Raw genomic sequence first — 21,270 nt, 5'->3', positions numbered from 1 at the left:
GGTTTGTCATAGCTTTTCTTCCAAGGAGCAAATGTCTTTTAACTTCACGGCTGCAGTCACAGTCCACGGTGATTTTGGAACCTGAGAAAATAAAATCTGTCACTGTTTGCACTTTTTCCTCATCTATTTGCATAGAAGTGATGGGACTGGATGCCATGATCTTAGGCTTCTGAATGTTTAGTTTTAAGCCAGCTTTTTCTCTCTCCTCTTATACCCTCATCAAGAGGCTCTTTAGTTCCTCTTTGCTTTCTGCCATTAGAGTGGTATCATCTGCATATCTGAGGTTGTTGATATTTCTCCTGGCAAATCTTGATTCCAGCTTGTGCTTCATCCAGCCTGGCATTTCACACGATGTACTCTGCATATAAGTGAAATAAGTAGGGTGACAGCATACAGCTTTGACATGTTCCTTTCCCAATTTTGAACCAGTGATATTGAAATAACCAAGAAAAGTTAAGTTTGGTTGCCTGCATTGTGTCTTGAGTTTCTTTAATTTCTAGATATGAAAGAGAGAAAACAAGGCTTAGACTGATATTCCACTGGGAATGCAGATGTAGTAAAGTTTCATTGCTACAGGCTCCAGAGTGACAGGCTGGCATGTGGGCCTTGCCAGGAGCAGGGAACCGAGCCTCTCTCTGCATCTTGGGATGCCCTCTGGAGAACAGTTGTCCTATCCTTGCCTTTATGGGTCATGGGTCTTCTGAAAGCCTAGGGTAGTATGAAATGTTGGCGGGGAAGTGGGCACCTACTTATGATTCAGAAATCCATTTTAAAGCTGCTTCCATTTAAAGATAGCCTTGGCAACTGGCCGGGGTTGAACTGCCAGATGTCTCTAGGAGATTGGCAAACAGAGTGAATAACTATGATTCAGCATCATTTAGCCTTGATCACACCATTTCATAATGGTCATCACTTGGATGTTGAAGTTGCTTTACTTGTTCTTGGTCTTTAGTAGCAGTATAGAAATTTTAATATGCAAATTTCATTTAAAATTAAAAATTTTTTTGGGGGCAATGCTAGGTCTTTATTGCAGTGCTCAGGCTTTTTCTAGTTGTGGTGTGTGGGCTTCTCTTGTTGTGAAGCATGGGCTGTAAAGTCCATGGGCTCCTTAGTTGTGGTATGTGGGCCTAATTGCTCTGTGGCATGTGGGATCTTTGTTCCCCAGCTACGGATCAAACTCAAGTCCCTTGCATTGGAAGGCAGATTCTCAAACACTGGACCACCAGGGAAGTCCCCTGTATACAAAATTTTAAATACCATCAAACGTATGGAGCTTTGTGGGGATGTTATAGTAGCCACCAGATAAATGTATTAGCACGATAACTGAATGGTATCATGTATCCTTAATCAATTTTGACCCAACTGTATAGCATGAAAACACACTAATCCATTCCCAAATTACTAAATTAAGAATTTTTACCTTCACCAAAATGCAGAAGATACTGTAAGTTAAGGAAGATTTTTTCCAGCCACTGATTACCAATAGCATTTAAGAATATTCTAAGGTTGGAGGAATTTAAGTGTTTAGACAGATGGTTATATCAGGTTTGATTATTCATATTTTTGCTATGAATATATTTATTTATGAATAAATAGGTTGTATCAATTAACAGTATAACAGCTGGAACAATAACAGTGAAAATGAATGTCTTTGCATATGATTTTTTTGGTCTTAGTTGGAATTTTTGTTTTTTGGGGAGTTTAGATTTAAAATTGGACTGTTTTGGTTATTGTGGAGGGTGAAAATGCAGCAGGTAGACAGTTCTCTAAGGGAGGGGGAAAAGTAAGGACAAATCTCTATAACCAATATTAGTAAAGATTGATGCTACTGACTAAATTAAATTTAGGTCAACTCTTAGTACAAATCAATCATCATGTATATAAAAAGGACCATATCTCCCCCTACTTCCCCAATTCTATCCCATCCCTCAGCAACAATTCTTCCTTCATTTTGCTCTGCTCCATGAGACCTAACCTGCTGTGTTTGTTTTTCTAAGCAAGTCAGAAATGGGTAAGTCTGTGCTACTCAGAATTTTGTTAGAAAGATGCAAGCCTATGAAGACAGTGTTTCTTCACTTTAACTGCCTTAGGTTTTTCTACAGAAATATTTCAGAATATATGATTTGTGAGAAAATTTAAGACTTTGAACTTTTTTGAAAATTAGTATCAGATTGTGTGTGCCTGCTAAGTTGCTTTTAATGTCCAACTCTTTGCAACCCTATAGACCTAATATGCCAGACTCCTCTGTCCATGGGATTCTCCTGGCAAGAATACTGCAGTGAGTTGCCATGCTCTCCTCCAGGGGATCTTCCTGACTTAGGGATCAAACCTTTGTCTCTTATGTTTCTTGCATTGGTAGGTGGGTTCTTTACCACTAGTGCCACCTGGGAAGCCCCAGTTGGGAAGTATCAGATTAAGGTTATCCAGATCTTTTCTAAGTTCAAATCTTATGAAGTATTCTGGCTAAAACCTCCTACCCTAGTGAAATCTTTGTCCATTCTAACACTCTGTAAACTCTGAACCATAACAATAATGGTTTATTCATTCATTCATTTTTTTTCGTTCATTCATTTAAGAAATACTTGTTGAATACCTGTTATAGGCTAGAGTCTATAATGTGAGAAAAATATATTCTGTGGTTTCTATTGGTACTGATCTAGCAAGCAAATGATTTACAGTACAATGAGGATAAACATTGTAGTGTTTTTGTGAACAGACTGAGAGCATGTACCCGGACTAGAAAACTGGTGCCTAAGCTGAGAGAAGAGATTACATACAAAAACAGGGAGATGTGAGAATGCTATGGCAGAGAGTAGGGCTAGAGAGGTGAGCAGAGGCCAGGTCTTTGAGTATCAAGCTAAGGAGCTTCCGTGTGATTGTGAAAGCAGTAGGAAAGCACTAATGATGTTTAAGGAATAAAGTGAAACGATCTGGTTGGTATTTCAGAAACATCAATCTAGAGGATATCTACAATTAGCAGTGCAATGGATGAGAGACCCTGGCTAACCTTCCTACTGAAAACAACTAGAAATGCTAGATGAAAACACTTTTTTCTTTTTAATTAATTTTTTTAATGAAAGATAATTGCTTTATAGAATTTTGTTGTTTTCTGTCAGACCTCAACATGAATCAGCCATAGGTATACATATATCCCCTCCCTTTTGAACCCTGCTCCTGTCTCCCGCCCCATACCATCCCTGTAGATTGATACAGAACCCCTATTTGAATTTCCTGAGCCATACAGAAAATTCCCATTGGCTATCTATTTTACATATGGTAATGTAACCTTCCATGTTATTCTTTCCATACATATCACCCTCTCCTCCCCTCTCCCCATGTCCATAAGTCTGTTCTCTATGTCCGTTTTTCCACTGCTGCCCTGTAAATAAATTCTTCAGTACCATTTTTCTAGATTCCATATATATGCATTAGAATATGATATTTATCTTTCTCTTTCTGACTCACTTCACTCTGTATAATAGGTTCATCCACCTCATCAGAACTGACTCAAAGATGTTTCTTTTTATGGCTGAATAATATTCCATTCTTTTTATGGCTGAATAATATTCCATCTACAGATGAATGGATAAGGAAGTTGTGGTACATATACCACAACCATGTACCACAACTTCCTTATCCATTCGTCTGTAGATGGACATCTAGGTTGCTTCCATGTTCTGAAAGTGAAAATGAAAGTGAAGTCGCTCAGTCGTGTCCGACTCTTTGCGACCCCATGGACTGTAGCCTACCAGGCTCCTCCGTCTGTGGGATTCTCCAGGCAAAAATATTGGAGTGGGTTACCATTTCCTCCTCCAGGAGATCTTCCCAACCCAGGGATCGAACCCCAGTCTCCCGCATTGCAGACAGATGCTTTACCATCTGAGCCACCAGGGAAGCTCTATGGTCTAGCTATTGTAAATAGTGCTGTGATGAACAATGGGATACATGTGTCTTTTTAAATTTTGGTTTCCTCAGGGTATATGCCTAGGAGTGGTGGTTCTATTCCTAGTTTTTTAAGGAATCTCCATACCATTTTCCATAGTGACTGTATCAATTTACATTCCCACCAACAGTGCAAGAGCGTTCCCTTTTCTCCATACCCTCTCCAGCATTTATTGTTTGTAGACTTTTTGACAATGGCCATTCTGACCAGTGTGAGGTGATATCTCATTATAGTTTTGATTTGCGTTTCTCTAATAATGAGTGATGTTGAGCTTCTTTTCATGTGTTTGGTAGCTGTCTGTACATCTTCTTTGGAGAAATGTCTGTTTAGATCTTTTCCCCACTTTTTGGTTGGGTTGTTTGTTTTTCTGGCATTGAGTTGTTTGAGCTGCTTGTATATTTTGAAAATTAATCTTTTGTCAGTTGTTTCATTTGCTATTATTTTCTCCCATTCTGAGGGTTGTCTTTTCACCTTGCTTATAGTTTTCTTTGCTGTGCAAAAACTTTTAAGTTTAATCAGGTCCCACTTGTTTACTTTTGTTTTTATTTGCATTACTCTAGGAGGTGAGTCATAGAGGATCTTGCTTTGATTTATGTCATCGAGTGTTCTGCCTATGTTTCCCTCTAAGAGTTTTATAGTTTCTGTATTTAGGTGTTTAATCCATTTTGAGTTTATCTTTGTGTAAGGTGTTAGGAAGTGTTCTAATTTCATTCTTTTACATGTAGCCATCCAGTTTCCCCAGCACCATTTATTGAAGAGGCTGTCTTTGCCCTATTGTATATTCTTGCTTCCTTTGTCCAAAATAAGGTACCCATAGGTGCATGGGTTTATTTCTGGGTTTTTTATCTTGTTCCATTGGTCTATATTTCTGTTTTTATGCCAGTACCATACTGTCTTGATGACTGCAGCTTTGTAGTATAATCTGAAGTTTTAGGAAGTTTGAGTCCTCCATCTCCATTCTTCTTTCTCAGGACTGCTTTGGCTATTTGGGGTCTTTTGTGTTTCCATGTGAACTGTGAAATTTTTTGTTCTAGTTCTGTGAAAAATGCCATTGGTAATTTGATAGGGATCACATGGAATCTGTAGATTGCATTTGGTAGTATAGTCATTTTAACAATATTGATTCTTCCAACCCAGGAACATGGAATATCTCTCTATCTGTTTATGTCATCTTTGATTTCTTTCATTCAGTTCAGTTCAGTTCAGTTGCTCAGTCGTGTCCAACTCTTTGCAACCCCATGAATCGTAGCACGCCAGGCCTCCCTGTCCATCAACCAACTCCTGGAGTTTAGTCAAACTCATGCCCATCGAGTTGGTGATGCCATCCAGCCATCTCATCCTCTGTCATCCCCTTCTCCTCCTGCACCCAATCCCTCCCAGCATCAGGGTCTTTTCCAATGAGTCAACTGTTTGCATGAGATGGCCAAAGTATTGGAGTTTCAGCTTCAGCATCAGTCCTTCCAATGAACACCCAGGACTTATCTCCTTCAGGATGGACTGGTTGGATCTCCTTGCAGTCCAAGGGACTCTCAAGAGTCTTCTCCAACACCACAGTTCAAAAGCATCAATTCTTCGGCACTCAGCTTTCTTCACAGTGCAACTCTCACATCCATACATGACCACTGGAAAAACCATAGCCTTGACCAGACGGACCTTTGTTGGCAAAGTAATGTCTCTGCTTTTTAATACACTATCTAGGTTGGCCATAACTTTCCTTCCAAGGATTTCTTTCATTAGTGTCTTACAATTTTCTGTGTACAGTTTTTTGTCTCCTTAGGTGTGTTTATTCCTAGATATTTAATTCTTTTTGTTGCAATGGTGAATGGGATCGATTCCTTAATTTCTCTTTCTGATTTTTCACTGTTAGTATATAGAAATGCAAGTGATTTCTGTTATTGATTTTGTATCCTGCAACTTTGCTAAATTCACTGATTTGCTCTAGTAACTTTCTGATACTATCTTTAGGATTTTCTATGTCATTCTATATCATGTCATTTGCAAACAGTGAGAGCTTTACTTTTTCTTTTCTGGTCTGGATTCCTTTTGTTTCTTTTTCTTCTCTGATTGCTATAGCTAGGACTTCCAGAGCTATGTTGAATAATAGTGGTGAAAGTGGACACCCTTGTCTTGTTCCTGATCTTAGGGAAAATGCTTTCAGTTTTTCACTGTTGAGAATAATGTTTGCTATAGGCTTATCATATGTGGCCTTTACTATGCTGAGGTAGGTTCCTTCTATGCCCATTTTTTGAAGAGTTTTAATCATAAATGAGTGTTAAATTTTGTCAAAGGCTTTTTCTGCATCTATTGAGATTATCATATAGTTTTTATCCTTCAGTTTGTTAATATGGTATATCACATTGATTGATTTGCATATATTGAAGAATCCTTGCATTCCTGCAATAATCCCAACTTGATCATGGTCTATGAGCTTTTTGATGTGTTGCTGAATTTTGTTTGCTAAAATTTTGTTGAGGATTTTTGCATCTATGTTCATCAGTGAGATTGGCCTGTAGTTTTCATTTTTGTGTTGTCTTCGTCTGGTTTTGGTATCAGGGTGATGGTGGCCTTGTAGAATGAGTTCGAAAGTGTTCCTTCCTCTGCAATTTTTGAAAGAGTTTTAGAAGGATAGGCATTAGCTCTTCTCTAAATGTTCTGATAGAATTCTCCTGTGAAGCCATCTGGTCCTGGGCTTTTGTTTTTTGGGAGATTTTTGATCACAGCTTCAATTTCAGTGTTTGTAATTGGGTTGTTCATAATTCCTATTTCTTCCTGGTTCAGTCTTGGAAGATTGAACTTTTCTAAGAATCTGTCCATTTCTTCCAGGTTATCCATTTTATTGCCGTATAAGTTGTTCATAATACTCTCTTATAATCCTTGTATTTCTGCATTGTCTGTTGTAACCTCACCTTTTTCATTTCTAATTTTGTTGATTTGATTCTTCTCTTTTTTTTCTTGATGAGTCTGGTTAAATGTTGGTCAACTTTGCTTGTCTTCTCAAAGAACAAGCTTTTAGTTTTATTAAACTTTACTGTTGTTTCTTTCTTTTTCCCTTATTTCTACTTGGACCTTTATGATTTCTTTCCTTCTACTAATTTTGGGGTTTATTTGTTCTTCTTTTTCCAGTTGTTTTAGGTGTAAAGTTAGGTTGTCTATTCAATGTTTTTTTTGTTGTTGTTGTTGTTTCTTGAGGTAGGATTTTATTGCCATAAACTTCCCTCTTAGAACTGCTTTTACTGCATCCCATAGGTTTTGAGTTGTTGTGTTTTCATTTTCATTTGTTTCTAGAAATTTTTTAATTTCCCTTTTGATTTATTCAATAACCTGTTTGTTATTTAGAAACATGCTGTTTAATCTCCATGTGTTTGTGTTTCTTACAGTTTTTTTTCTTGTAATTGATATCTAGTCTCATAGCATTGTGGTAGGAGAAGATGCTTGATACAATTTCAATTTTTCTTAAATTTACTGAGGTTTGATTTGTGACCCAAGATGTGGTCTATCCTGGAGAATGTTCCGTGTGCACTTGAGAAGAAGGTGTATTCTTCTGCATTTGGATGGAATGTCCTGAAGATATCAATGAGATCCACCTCATCTAATGTATCATTTAAGACATGTGTTTCCTTATTAATTTTCTGTTTTAATGATCTGTCCATTGGTGTGAGTGGGATGTTAAAGTCTCCTACTATTATTGTGTTACTTTCAGTTTCTCTTTTTGTGTCTGTTAGTGTTTGTCTTATTGTATTGAGGTGCTCCTGTGTTGGGTGCATAGATGTTTACAATTGTTACGTCTTCCTCTTGGATTGAGCCCTTGATCATTATGTAGTGTCCTTCCTTATTTCTTGTAATATTTTTTATTTTAAGACCTATTTTGTCTGATAAGAGGATTGCTACTCCAGCTTTCTTTTGTTTCCCATTTGCATGGAATATATTTTTCCATCCTCTCACTTTTAGTCTATATGTGTCTTTAGGTCTGAAGTGGGTTTCTTATAGACAGCATATATATGGGTCTTGTTTTTGTATCCATTCAACCAGTCTGTGTCTTTTAGTTGGAGCATTTAATTCATTTACATTTAAAGTAATTATTGATATATATTTTCCTATTGCCATTTTCTTAATTGTTTGGGATTGATTTTGTAGATCTTTTTCTTCTCTTGTGTTTCTTGACTATTTAAGTCCCTTTAACATTTGTTGTAAAGCTGGTTTGGTGGTACTGAGTTCTTTTAACTTTTGCTTGTCTGAAAAACTTTCTATTTCTCCATCAATTTTGAATGAGATCCTTGCCGGGTACAATAATCTTGACTGTAGATCTTTCTCTTTCAGTACCTTAAATATATCCTGCCATTCCCTTCTGGCCTGCAGAGATTCTGCTGAAAGATCAGCTGTTAAGTATATGGGGTTTCCCTTGTATGTTACTTGTTGCTTCTCCCTTGCTGCTTTTAATATTCTTTCTTTGTGTTTAGTCTTTGTTAGTTTGATTAGAATATGTCTTGGCGTGTTTCTCCTGGGTTTATCCTGTATGGGACTCTTTGTGCCTCTTGGACTTGGTTGACTATTTCCTTTTCCATGTTGGGGAAATTTTCAATTATAATCTCTTCAAAAATTTCCTCATACCCTTTCTATTTCTCTTCTTCTGGGACACCTATAATTTGAATGTTGGTACATTTGACATTGTCCCAGAGGTCTCTGAGACTGTCCTCATTTCATTTCATTCTTTTTACTTTATTCTGCTCTTCAGAAGTTATTCCACCATTTTATCTTCCAGCTCACTGATTTGTTCTTCTGCTTCAGATATTCTGCTATTGATTCCTTCTAGAGTATTTTTAATTTCAGTAATTGTGTTGTTTGTCTCTGTGTGTTTATTCTTTAATTATTTTAGTCTTTGTTAATTAATTCTTGCATTTTCTCCATTTTGTTTTCAAGGTTTTTGATCATCTTTGCTATCATTATTCTGAACTCTTTTTCAGGTAGTTTGCCTATTTCCTCTTCATTTTTTTGGACTTCTGTGTTTCTAGTTTGTTCCTTTATTTGTATAGTCTTTCTCTGCCTTTTCATTATTTTATTTTAACTTACTGTGTTTCAGGTTGCCTTTTCCCAAGCTTCAAGTTTGAATTCTTTCTTTCTTTTGGTTTCTGCCCTCCTAAGGTTGGTCCAGTGGTTTGTGTAAGCTTTGTATAGGAAGAAATGTGTGCTGAGTTTTTGTTTGTTTGTTTGTTTGTTTTTCCTCTGATGGGCAAGGCTGAGGGAGGTGGTAATCCTGTCTGCTGATGATTGAGTTTGTATTTTTGTTTTGTTGTTTAGATGAGGCATCCTGCACAGAGTGCTACTGGTGGATGGGTGATGCCAGGTCTTGTATTCAAGTGGTTTCCTTTGTGTGAGTTCTCACTATATGATACTCCCTAGGGTTCAGTCAGTAAAGAATCTGCCTGCAATGCAGGAGACCCGGGTTCAATTCCTGGGTTGGGAAGATCCCCTGGAGAAGAAAATGGAAAACCACTCCAGTACTCTTGCCTGGAGAATCCCATGGACAGAGGAGCCTAGCAGGCGACAGTCCATGGGGTCGCCAAGAGTCTGACAGGACTTATCGACTAAACTACTACTACCACTAGGGTTATTTCTCTGGTATTCTAGGGTCTTGGAGTCAGTGCTCCCACTCCAAAGGTTCAGGGCTTGATTTCTGGTCAGGAATGAAGATTCCACAAGTGGTTTGTCATGGTATTAAGTGAGATTAAAACAAATATCCAAAAACAAGAAACCAAAGATGAACCCCGGACAAATGGCAGTTACAGAATCAGGCAAATAATAATTAAAATAATGGAATATACACATACACATCCATATGCAAAATCAAAACAGTCCAACAAAAATAAAGTACAATAGATTGACCTGGTGAACAAAGGAAACCAAAAATTATATCTACCAGTTAAGAACAAAACTAAAGCACAAACTGGAAAACAAAACTAAAGTAAGTTGCCAAGTGGGGAATAAAGCAATGAAAACAAAACTAACAAATATGTTGAGAGGAAAGGAAAGAAAGAAAGAATAGATATGCAAAGTTAAATAGAGGTAGATGGAGAAGCTTTATATACATTAAAGATTAACTGCAAGGGGAAAAGAACAGTAGGAAAGGTAAACAAAGAAATAAATGTAGAAAAAATATAGTAGGTTTAAAAAAATTAAAATTTAAATTATAAAAAAAGAGAAAAGAAAAAAATGGAAGAAAAAAAAAGTGTGGGGGGGGGGGGGGGGGGAGGAAAACTCCACAGAACTGCAAAAGCCCAACATAGAGGCAGGGGTTTATAGCAACAATAAAAAGTGTGACTGAATATACACATACATATACACGCATAAGCAAAATCAAAACAGTCCAACAAAAATAAAATACAGTAGATTGACCTGATGAACAAAGGAAACCAAAAATTATATCTATTAGAAGAAAACTAATTAAAGCACAAACTGGAAAACAAAACTAAAGCAAGATGCCAATTGGGGAATAAAGCAATGAAAACAAAACTAACAAATATGTTGAGAGGAAAGAAAAGAAAGAATAGATATGCAAAATTAAATAGAGGTAGATAAAGAAAAATTATATACATTAAAGATTAACTGCAAGGGGAAAAGAACAGTAGGAAAACAAAGGAATAAATGTAGAAAAATAATAATAGGTTTAAAAATTAAAATTAAAAAAAAAAAAAAACAGAAAAGAAAATTAAAAAAAGGAAGATGCCACAGAACTGCAAAAGCCCAAAATAGAAGCAGAGGTTTATAACAACAATAAAAAATGTGACTGAGAAAAAAAGCTCAAAAGCTTAATTAGATTTCATGGTGCCAATAAAATTGACAACTACACAGGGGAGGGGGAGAAAAAAATCCAAAAGAATCTATAGAACAAGTCAAAACATAAGAACAATAAATGTTTTTCTTGAGTCACTGCTGCCAGAGTCCTTTCCCTCACTGGGAGTCACAGACCACCTCACCTCCCCAAGATGCCCTCCAACACTGAGCTGCTCTCTGGACCTGCTGTAGGGGGCAACTCAGATTCTAATCTGGTCCTACTCCTATGTGTTCTTGCCTCCAATGTCCACAGCTATCAGAACTAGTGCATTTTCTTTTGCGGGAGCTCTCAATGGCCTTTTATATATTTCATAGACACAGAGTCTGCCTAGTTGATCGTGTGGATTTAATCTGCAGCTTGTATAGCTGGTGGGAAGGTTTTGGATCTTCTTCCTTAGCCATACTGCCCCTGGGTTTCAATTGTGGTTTTATTTTCACCTCTGCATGTGGGTCGTCCACTGGGGTTTGCTCCTGAGGCTTCCCTGGAGGACTTGGATCTGCCTCTGTGAGGGCCAGATGTGGAGGTGGTGCAACTGCTTGGGCTCCCTGACAGAGAAGCCTGGCAGGCCATAGTCTACAGGGTTGCAAAGAGTTGGACACTACCAAAGTGACCCTGCGCACATAGACGCAAGTCTTTTTTTGCCTGTGGCAGCACTGCCCCAGTGAGAGTTGAGCATGAAGGTGATACAGCTGCTTGGCTTGCAGGGACCCTGGCAGCGCCAAGTATGCAGGGACACAGACTACCTCCACCGCAGGAGTTATGGCCCTATTAGAGTCTTTTTTCGAGCCTCTGGTAGCTGGCAATCAGAAGGCCTCTTTGGCCAGTGTTTCTCTGTAGCCCCGCTCATTCAGGCACTTAGAGGGCTCCCTTGTCTGGGGTCTTTCTCTATGGTTTGGTAGGTTAGGCACTTAAAGGGACATCCTGGGTGGGCCCCTACTCTGTAGTTCAGTGCATCAGGCGTTTGATGGGCCAGACTCTCTATTGTTCAGCTGCCAATGCTGGCCTGTGCAGGGAGAGAAGCTATGGTGATGGCTCCACCCGCTATGTGTGACTCAGCAGTATTGCCTTGCTTCCATGGCTGCCTGTCTTTCCTCCACAAGCATTTCCCATCACAATCTCCTCCCTCACATCCCCTCAACCCATCTCTCCACAGTCAACAGCAGCCCTTGCCCTGGGATTGCTCCACAATGCCTAAACTTCATCTCTCAGTGGCTGTGCCTTCCAGGGGACCTACATTGCTGTCCGGAGTATGTATGGCTGCAGCAAGGAGTATCTGATTATCATTCCATGTAGGCTGCCACAGATCAGCTGTTTCACTCTCAACCTTAAATGTTTCTCCTCTGACTCAGATGATTGCCCTGATGTGGGGATTGGATCCCTGCCTCAGTTCCCCCACCCACCGAGGGCAACTCCAGTCCTACTACCACTCCTGTTTTTTCCCCTAGTTCCTTTGTTCTGCTTACGGAGTTTTGCATGGTTCTGTTAGGTAGTTAGAATAGGAAACAGGAGTCCAGAATGGCAGTGGCTAAAAGACAAGGAAGGGAAAAGCCCGTGAAAATAGAATAAAGGAAGGTCCAAGGATTGGAGTGAGGACCTCAGGTAGAACAAACAGCACTCCTGGCTAGCCCAATTTACATAGGGTAGGCCCAGGGGGAGGAAAAAACATAAAAGGAGGAGCCAGAGTGCTCTCTCTCTCTCTCCCTCTCCTTCTCTCCCGCGCGCTGGGGCGCTCTTCTCTTCTTGTCTTTGGGTCGACATGCCCTCACGCCTCGAGGATGGATTTTCCTGTTATTATCTAAATAGAATAGAGCTGTAACACTGATTTGTCTAAGAACTATAACACGGTCTGTCCAAGACCCGACAGCTGTGACGCGCCGAGGGCTTTAATGTCCATCACTCCAAATCTTTGTTGTGAGGAGACAGAACTGAGGAGCATACACTCGCCTGATAGCTACAGTGCCGTGACTTGGGTTTAACCTGGCTGAAACAACCTCGGCGCAAGCACAGCAGAAGCCCAACTCAGCGAAAGCAAGGGAAGTGACAAGGGGCCCATCGTGCTGTAAACCAGGACACTGAGAAACGAACTTAGCAGAAAACTCACGCGGCTCAGTCTCAGATTCCAGAAGACCTCTGGTTAAGGGAGGAGGTCCTTGCTCCTATAGCTGAAGGGACATATGCCTAAAGAAATCTTAATTCCTTTACAATCTCTCGTTTCTTTTTTCCTCGACCCCCCCGCAAAAAGATGGGCAGCAGTGGGTGCAATTGAGGGACTCTGGAGAGGCTTCTCTTTGGTATGTCCCAAAGGCACTATCTGCTGAACCCCAGTAGCTGTTACCCAAGCCAGTGGGGTTTCCTCTGTCCTTTATCTTCTCTGTGCCAAGGATCAGGCCAATGAAAACTGTGAGCACAGGTCAGGTATTTAGCAGATTTTCCGGCAGGCTATGAAGGGGATCCCTCGGCACGTTTTTCCCACTGCTTTTTCCTCCTGTCCTTCAGCTCTCTCCCAGGACTCAAGCCCGGCCAAAACCCATGAAGCTCAGGCTCTGATGTCTTATTGCAAAAATTCAGTGAGAGACAAAGCGATAGGTAAGAGGTAGACTTGTTAAGATTCAGAGAGAAGTGCCCATTCTACAGGGTACAGGCCATGAATGCGGCCTGGCTAGGTTTTGCAAGTGGGGTGAATTCACATGCTAATGAGTGGGAGGATCATCCCAGCCATTGGGGAACCACCTACTCCTTTGTCTTTTGACAGTGCCTTAGAGCTGTCCTGCCACCTCTGAGAGTGTCTTTTGGCTTACAGATTGAGTAATAAGGTTTACTTGAATTTGGCTTATCATCTTGGACCCAATTGATTTTAACCAGTTTACGTTATGCCCTTGTGTTGTGTCATTCTTTCAAAGATTGTGCTCTGCCCCCTTCCTTCCTGTTTCATGCTCTTTTCCTCAGCCCCACTGCCAGGCCCACAATGTCACCTTTACAATCTTATGGAGGGGCAACCAAAAAATAGGTGACCCTTGGGAGGGAAATCCTGATTTCCCTCTAGATATCCAGGCCTCTAGATATCCAATCCCTCTAGATATTCAGGCCTTCATCTTCCATGTTTCTTACAACATGTGCAACATCAGCATCTCTCAGTGAACCTGCTAGGGTGGGCGACAGGCACAGAATGCCTGCTAGAAGTCCATCAGTTGGCATCCCTTCAAAGGCAGTTGGGCTTCCAGGGATGATGTTGGCCACTTTGGGAGTTAGCCCCACAGGCCGTTTGGGCCCAAACCCTTACCACCCTTCTCCTGAAGTTACAAACATACCCCCGGATCAAATCTCCACTCCACTTTTATGGAACATTTGGTCTGTTGCCTCTAAACAAATTTGTTCTTAAGCCAATTACTAACTCCTTTGTTAATTTGATTAATATGTGTCTTGGGGTGTTTCGCCTTGGGTTTATCCTGTTTGGGACTCTCTGGGTTTCTTGGACTTGGGTGGCTATTTCCTTCCCCATTTTAGGGAAGTTTTCAGCTATTATCTCCTCGAGTATTTTCTCATGGCCTTTCTTTTTGTCTTCTTCTTCTGGAACTCCTATGATTCGAATGTTGGGGCGTTTCACAGTGTCCCAGAGGTCCCTGAGGTTGTCCTCATTTCTTTTAATCCTTTTTTCTTTTTTCCTCTCGGCTTCATTTATTTCCACCATTTTATCTTCTACCTCACTTATCCTATCTTCTGCCTCTGTTATTCTACTCTTGGTTCCCTCCAAAGTGTTTTTGATCTCATTCATTGCATTATTCATTTTTAATTGACTCTTTTTTATTTCTTCTAGGTCTTTATTAAACATTTCTTGAATCTTTTCAATCTTTGTTTCCAGGCTATTTATCTGTAACTCCATTTTGTTTTCAAGATTTTGGATCATTTTTATTATCATTATTCTAAATTCTTTTTCAGGTAGATTCCCTATCTCCTCCTCTTTTGTTTGACTTGGTGGGCATTTTTCATGTTCCTTTACCTGTTGGGTATTTCTTTGCCTTTTCATCTTGTTTAGATTGCTGTATCTGGAGTGGGCTTTCTGTATTCTGGAGGTCTGTGGTTCCTTTTTATTGTGGAGGATTAACCCAGTGGGTGGGGTTAGACGATTGGCTTGTCAAGGTTTCCTGGTTAGGGAAGCTTGCGTCAGTGTCCTGGTGCGTGGAACTTGATTTCTTCTCTTTGGAGAGCAATGGAGTGCCCAGTAATGAGTTTTGAGATGGGTCTATGTGTTAGGTGTGACCTTGGGCAGCCTGTATGTTGATGTTCAGGGCTATGTTCCTGCATTGCTGGAGAATTTGCGTGGTATGTCTTGCTCTAAAACTTATTGGCTCTTGGGTGGTGGTTGGTTTCAGTGTAGGTATGAAGGTTTTTGGACAGTCACTTATTACTTAAAGTTCCATGTAGTCAGGAGTTTTCTGGTGTTTTCAGGTTTTGGGCTTAAGTCTCCTGCCTCTGGATTTCAGTTTTATTCTTCCTGTAGTCTCAGGACTTCTCCAACTATACAGCCCTCCTTTCAAAGACAATGGGCTGCTTTTCTGGGCACCTGATGACCTCAGCTAGCGATCAGAAGTTGTTTTGCGAAGTTTGCTCTGTGTTCAGTTATTCTTTTGATGAATTTGTAGGAGAGAAAGTGGTCTCCCCGTCCTACTCCTCCGCCATCTTGGCTCCTCCCCCTGCCAATTACTAACTCCTACAATCAGGACCCTGCCCCCTTGTAGGCAACATTGCTCCACCCAGCTTACTATTAAAATACCATAATGTCCCTAACAGGGCCAGATAACCCACTCCTTTGTCACTACTTCTGTTATTACCTAAAGTGGGTCTACGACAATGAAATGTTTACCATTGGAGATACCCTAACCTGCTCTTATGGAGGACTAGGGAAAGAAATCAGTGACTTACAGTCCCTTAGAGCAGTAAGAAGATAAAGCTTATGACTGTTACACTGTTTCCCAGTCTCAGGGCACAGGTTTGGATTGCTTTACATCATGATATCTATTCCCATCCACAGTGGGCAAATCAGCAATGAGTTAAGATTACAACCCCTTAATCCTACCCAGCACTGGTCACACTGGAGATCTTGGGGACACCCAACTCCAGTCCGGGGGTCCCAGGAGGTCAACCTGCCTTGACCTGCCTAGGGATCTGGTCCTCAAAAGGTTGTCACGCCTCAACCTGCTCGGGGATCCACCAGTCCAGGGGTCCCAGGAGGCCGTCATGCCTCGACCTGCCCCTGGATTCGATCTCTAGGAGGCTGTCATGCCTCAGCCTGCCTGGGGAATCTGCACCCTGACCCGGGAACACCTGGTTCTCAGGTTGCAACAGTACTGGGTAGGATAAGCTTCAGAAAGACTCACCCCTAAGGAAGTCCACCCATGGAAACAGAAGGAAGCCTATTACTTGAGGGACTGTGCTCAGTCTCAGCAATAACTCAGGAGCCCAATGAGAACCCCATTGCCTTTCTGAAAAGGCTAAAAGAGGCCTTCCAAAAGTTTACCAATCTGGACTTAGACTCTTAGGAGGAACAGATGATTTTAAAGGACAAATTCCTGTCCCAGTGTGCAGCAGATATCAGAATTAAGTTACAACAGCTACAGCAGCAAGACCCTGCTTCCTCTTTAGATGAAATGGTCCAGACAGCTACCAATGCCTTTTATAACAGAGAACAGGAGAAGGAGGCCAAGGCCCAGGAGAGGGAGAGAAGGAAAGAGATAAGATATGCCCAGATGCTGGCCGCCCTCCAGGGAAGCCCTATAGCAAACCCCGAGTCCTTGAAGGGCAAGACACAAGGCAAATGCCTAATCTGTAGACAGGCGGGACTTTGGGCCAAAGAGTGTCCAAACCATGACAAGTCTCCTAAAATGACGTGCTACAAATGCCATCAACTGGGACACGGGGTGGCACTCTGCCCTGGGGACCCGAGAGCCTCTAGGTCAAGTGCCAAGCCTTCTCTCACGATAGTTCAAGAGGACTGAAGTGGCCCGCTCCAGCCAGCCCGCTTGTCACAGATAACCATCATGGGGCTGGAGCCAAGGGTGCAACTGGATGTGGCAGATAGGTCCGAGAATTTCTTGGTTGACACAGGAGCTACCTACTCTGTCTTGATCTCCTACTCCAGAGCCTTCTCCTCCCAAACCTGTACCATTTTGGGTGCAACAGGAAAAACAACTACTAAAAGATTCACCCAAGCACTTCTTTGTTGCTGGGATGGACCACAGTTTCTGGTGGTCCCTGAGTGTCCTACTCCCTTAATGGGAAGAGACATACTCACTAAACTGGGGACCACCCTTGTGATGGGAAGCTTTTCAGCCCCTAGAGCCCTACAGCTCCTGGTTACTACTGAAGAACCCATTACACCTTCTCCAATAGGGAGGGACCAAAAACTATGGGAAGACAAAATTAATGCCCAGGTGTGGGACCAGGTGATTCCTGGGCGAGCCCACCAAGCTGAACCGGTCATCATTGTCCTCTGAGATCCCACTCGGTTTCCTAACTGGAAACAATATCCCCCCAAAAGAGAGGCTCAGGAGGGACTACAGCCTTTAATAAATAAATTCCTTGCTTGTGGGTTACTGGTCCCCACCAGTTCGCCATGTAACACCCCAATTCTCTCAGTAAAGAAAAAGGACGGAACCTGGTGAATGGTTCAAGATCTTTGGATCATAAATGAAGCTGTAGTCCCCCTCCATCCCACAGTACCCAATCCCTATGTAATCTTGGGAGAAATCCCACCCAGTGCCAAGTGGTTTACAGTCTTGGATCTCAAAGATGCATTTTTTTGCATACCACTGGCTAAAGAATCCCAATATCTTTTTGCCTTTGAGTGGGAGGCCCCAGGAGAAAAACACCAACAGATGACTTGGACAGTATTACCTCAGGGGTTCAGAGATAGCTCCCACTTGTTTGGACAGGCCCTTAGCCAAGATCTCCTATATGTGGACCTGGGACCTAATGGGAAAATATTACAATAAGTAGATGACCTACTAATCTGCTCTCCAGATGAGAAAAGTGCCCAACAACATGCAATTCAGGTTCTAAACTTTTTGGCAGAAAGGGGATATAAAATCTCCCATGCTAAGGCACAGATGGTCGAGACAAAGGTCACTTACCTGGGAGTTCAGATTACACATGGGTCCAGGAGTCTGTCCTCTCATTGGGTACAAGGAATCCTCCAGTTGCCCTCCCCCAAGACTCGAAAACAATTGCAAGCTTTCCTGGGGCTAACTGGGTATTGTAGAATCTGAATACCCAGCTATGGTCTAATTGCCCAGCCCTTATATGAAAGCTTAAAGGGACGAGATGATTCAATCCCACTGATGTGGGGAACTCCTCAAAAGAAGGCAGAGGCTACACTAAAACAGGTCTTAACTCAGGCACCTGCCTTGAGGTTGCCAGACCCAGAAAAAGCATTCCAACTTTATGTCCATGAAAGAGAGGGAATAGCCTTGGGAGTGTTAACTCAAAGGTTGGGATCTGAGCCCCAGTCTGTAGCTTACTTATCCAAGAGGCTCGATCCAACCGCCCAAGGCTGAGCCCGCTGCCTTCAAAATCTTGCAGCTATTGCAATCGTGATAGAAGATGCTTTAAAACTCTCCTTTGGGGACAAACTAGGTATTTTTACCAGCCACCAAGTAAAACAACTCCTAAATGGGAGAGGCCATTTATGAATGTATGATCAAAGAATCCTCAGATATCAAGTAATGCTGATGGAAAATCCAGGCCTCACTATATCCCCTTGTGAGGTTCTTAACCCAGCCATTCTCCTGCCTACCCCCAAGGGCTCTCTCCCCTTTCACTCTTGTCTAGAAACATTGGACCACTGGACAAAACCCCGAGAGGGATTGTCAGAAGATCCTCTGACCAATCCTGAGGAAATCTGGTACACTGGAAGCAGCTTTGTCTTAGATGGCAAAAGAAGAGCCAGATATGCAGTAGTCTCCAATTTTGAGATAATAGAGGCTAAGCCTCTGCCACCAGGTACTTCAGCCCAATTAGCTGAGCTCATAGCCCTGACTTGAGCTTTAGAGTTGGGAAAAGGAAAAAGAGTAGCTGTTTACACTGACTCCAAGTATGCCTTTCTGGTGCTACATGCACATGCTGCTATTTGGAAAGAAAGGGGCCACCTGGCCACCCGAGGGTCCCCAATCAAATATGGTGACCAAATCCTTAGACTCTTGGAGGCAGTCCATCTTCCCACTGAGGTTTCAGTCTCCCACTGTAATGGACACTAAAAAGGGAACACAGAAGTGGCACGAGGGAACCAAGCAGCTGATCAGGCAGTTAAGAGAGCAGCATTACAGAACCATGACCTAATAGGGATTGCCACCTTAGTTCCACAGACTAATTTGCCAGAAACTCTGTCATATACTGAAGGTGAGACTCTTAAAGCTAAGAGTGAGCGCTTTCAAGATCATATGGGGTAGTTGCCAAAGGGGGGACTCCTTTTTCTGTCTGGAAACCTCTAATGGAAGTTGGTTAACTCCTTACATGCCACCACTCATTTAGGAGAAAAGGCCCTCCAAAGATTACTAGAAAAGTCCTTCAGAGGAACAGGCCTCCAAACAACTATAATGCAGATGGTCTCCTCTTGTCCCACTTGCCAATTAAACACCCTCCAAGGAGCTCGAAGACCCCAGCTGGCCCAGCCCATCCAATGACGTGGGGCCTACCCAGGAGAGGACTGGCAGATGGACTTCACCCAGATGCCAGTTTCTCAAGGATATAAATACCTATTAGTCATGATAGATACATTCACAGGATGGATTAAAGGCTTTCCCACCTGGACTGAGAAGGCTGAAGAGGTGGTAAAAAACTGCTCCATGAAATCATTCCAAGATTTGGTCTGCCTAGGTCATTACAAAGTGACAATGGGACATCATTTACTTCTAAGGTCACCCAAGGGGTCTCTAAAGCATTGGGCATTACTTATTATCTCCATTGTGCCTGGAGGCCTCAGTCTTCAGGAAAAGTAGAAAGAGCCAATTAATTATTAAAATCAGTGATAAAAAAGATAACCCAGGAGACCTCCCTGGGATGGATGGAGGCTTTACCAATAGCTCTCCTCTGCACCTGTATTGCCCCTAAGGAACAGGTTGGTCTTAGTCCTAATGAGATGCTCTATGGGAGGCCTTTTGTTTATGTCAATGACCTCTTCCTAGATCCAGAGGTTCAAACCCTCCAGTCTTATACCATGGCCATTGGGCAATTCCAACAGGATATATGCTTGTGGGGTATGAACCAGGACCCAAAAGATTCTAAGGAGTCACCACTATATGCTCCAGGGACTCAAGTCCTAATTAAAGTCTGGAAAGATGGGTCCCCAAAGACTCAACTCCAGCCCACATGGAAGGGCCCCTACCCTGTAATACTTTCTACCCCCACAGCAGTCAAGGTACCAGGACATGACTCCTGGATTTACTACTCATGAGTCAAACCATGGAGGAAAACAGAAGAGGACACTCAATACACCTGTGAGCCCCTGGGAGATCTCAGATACCTATTCAGAATTACAAATGAGTGCCACTCTAATGAACACCCCTGAAATCTGGTTTCTGGGGATAAGATTTCTCAGGATAGCTCTAAAGAGCCAACACAGCTTGGCAGGGATTGTACTCCAAAACAGACAGGAGATAGAACTTCTGATCCCTGAAAAGGGAGGGACTTGAGCCATCCTGGCGATGTGAGTTTGGAGTTGGCTAATGCCCCTACTAGTCCTTGTTATGCCATATTGATGCTGCTTATGATTGCTCCATGTATTATCAATTGTCTAACCTCTTTCTTCTCTGCCCAGGTCAACAAGCTACAACATGCAGTGCCAGTTCAACAAAGAGATAAAACTACAGCTGACCACAGAAAATATCACTCACCCTTAGATGGACACTGCTATAAGGACTCTGAGGTTTGAGACTAGCAAGAGGGGGAGGCCCAATACCCCTCACCATCCTGGTTCAGCAGGAAGTAGCCAGAAAGACCTTGACACCCCTATTCCCAAAGAATTGGACCTGCCATCTCTTGAGGGGGGGCTGTTAGGTAATTAGAATATGAACCAGGAGTCCAGAATGGTGGTGCCTAAAAGACAAGGAAGGGAAAAGCCCACGAAAATAGAACAAAAGAAGGTCAAAGGAAGGTCCGAGGACCGGAGTGAGGACCTCAGGTAGAGCAAACAGCACTCCTGGCTAGCCCAATTTACATAGGGCAGGCCCAGGCGGAGGAAAAAACATAAAAGGAGGAGCCAAAGTGCTCTCTCTCTCTCTCCTGTGCACTGGCGCGCTCCCCCACTCTCTCCTCTTCGCGTCTTTGGGTCGGCATATCCTCACGCCTCAAGAATGGATTTCCTGCTATTTTCTAAATAAAATAGAGCTGTAACACTGATTTGTCTAAGAGCTACAACATGGTCTGTCCAAGACCCGACAGCTGTGACGCGCCAAGGGCTTTAATGTCTGTCACTCCAAATCTTTGTTGTGACGAGACAGAACCGAGG

The 21,270-nt window shown here is 42.1% G+C and overlaps 1 long non-coding RNA gene across 1 annotated transcript in view; it reads left to right on the top strand.

The window, feature by feature from the left end:
* The window catches only part of LOC133050910 (uncharacterized), a 193,054-nt gene extending 172,093 nt beyond the window's left edge, over positions 1-20,961 (top strand). Inside the window, exon 5 of the long non-coding RNA XR_009691722.1 lies at positions 20,581-20,961. This is a non-coding gene — a long non-coding RNA (uncharacterized LOC133050910). The remainder of the gene's footprint in view (positions 1-20,580) is intronic.
* The last annotated feature ends 309 nt before the right edge of the window (positions 20,962-21,270 follow it).

This window comes from Dama dama, chromosome 4 (assembly GCF_033118175.1).
Source record: "Dama dama isolate Ldn47 chromosome 4, ASM3311817v1, whole genome shotgun sequence".
Classification (NCBI taxonomy): Eukaryota; Metazoa; Chordata; class Mammalia; order Artiodactyla; family Cervidae; genus Dama; species Dama dama.
The sequence above is the reverse complement of the archived record's forward strand: the minus strand, read 5'-3'. Positions and strand labels throughout refer to the sequence as shown.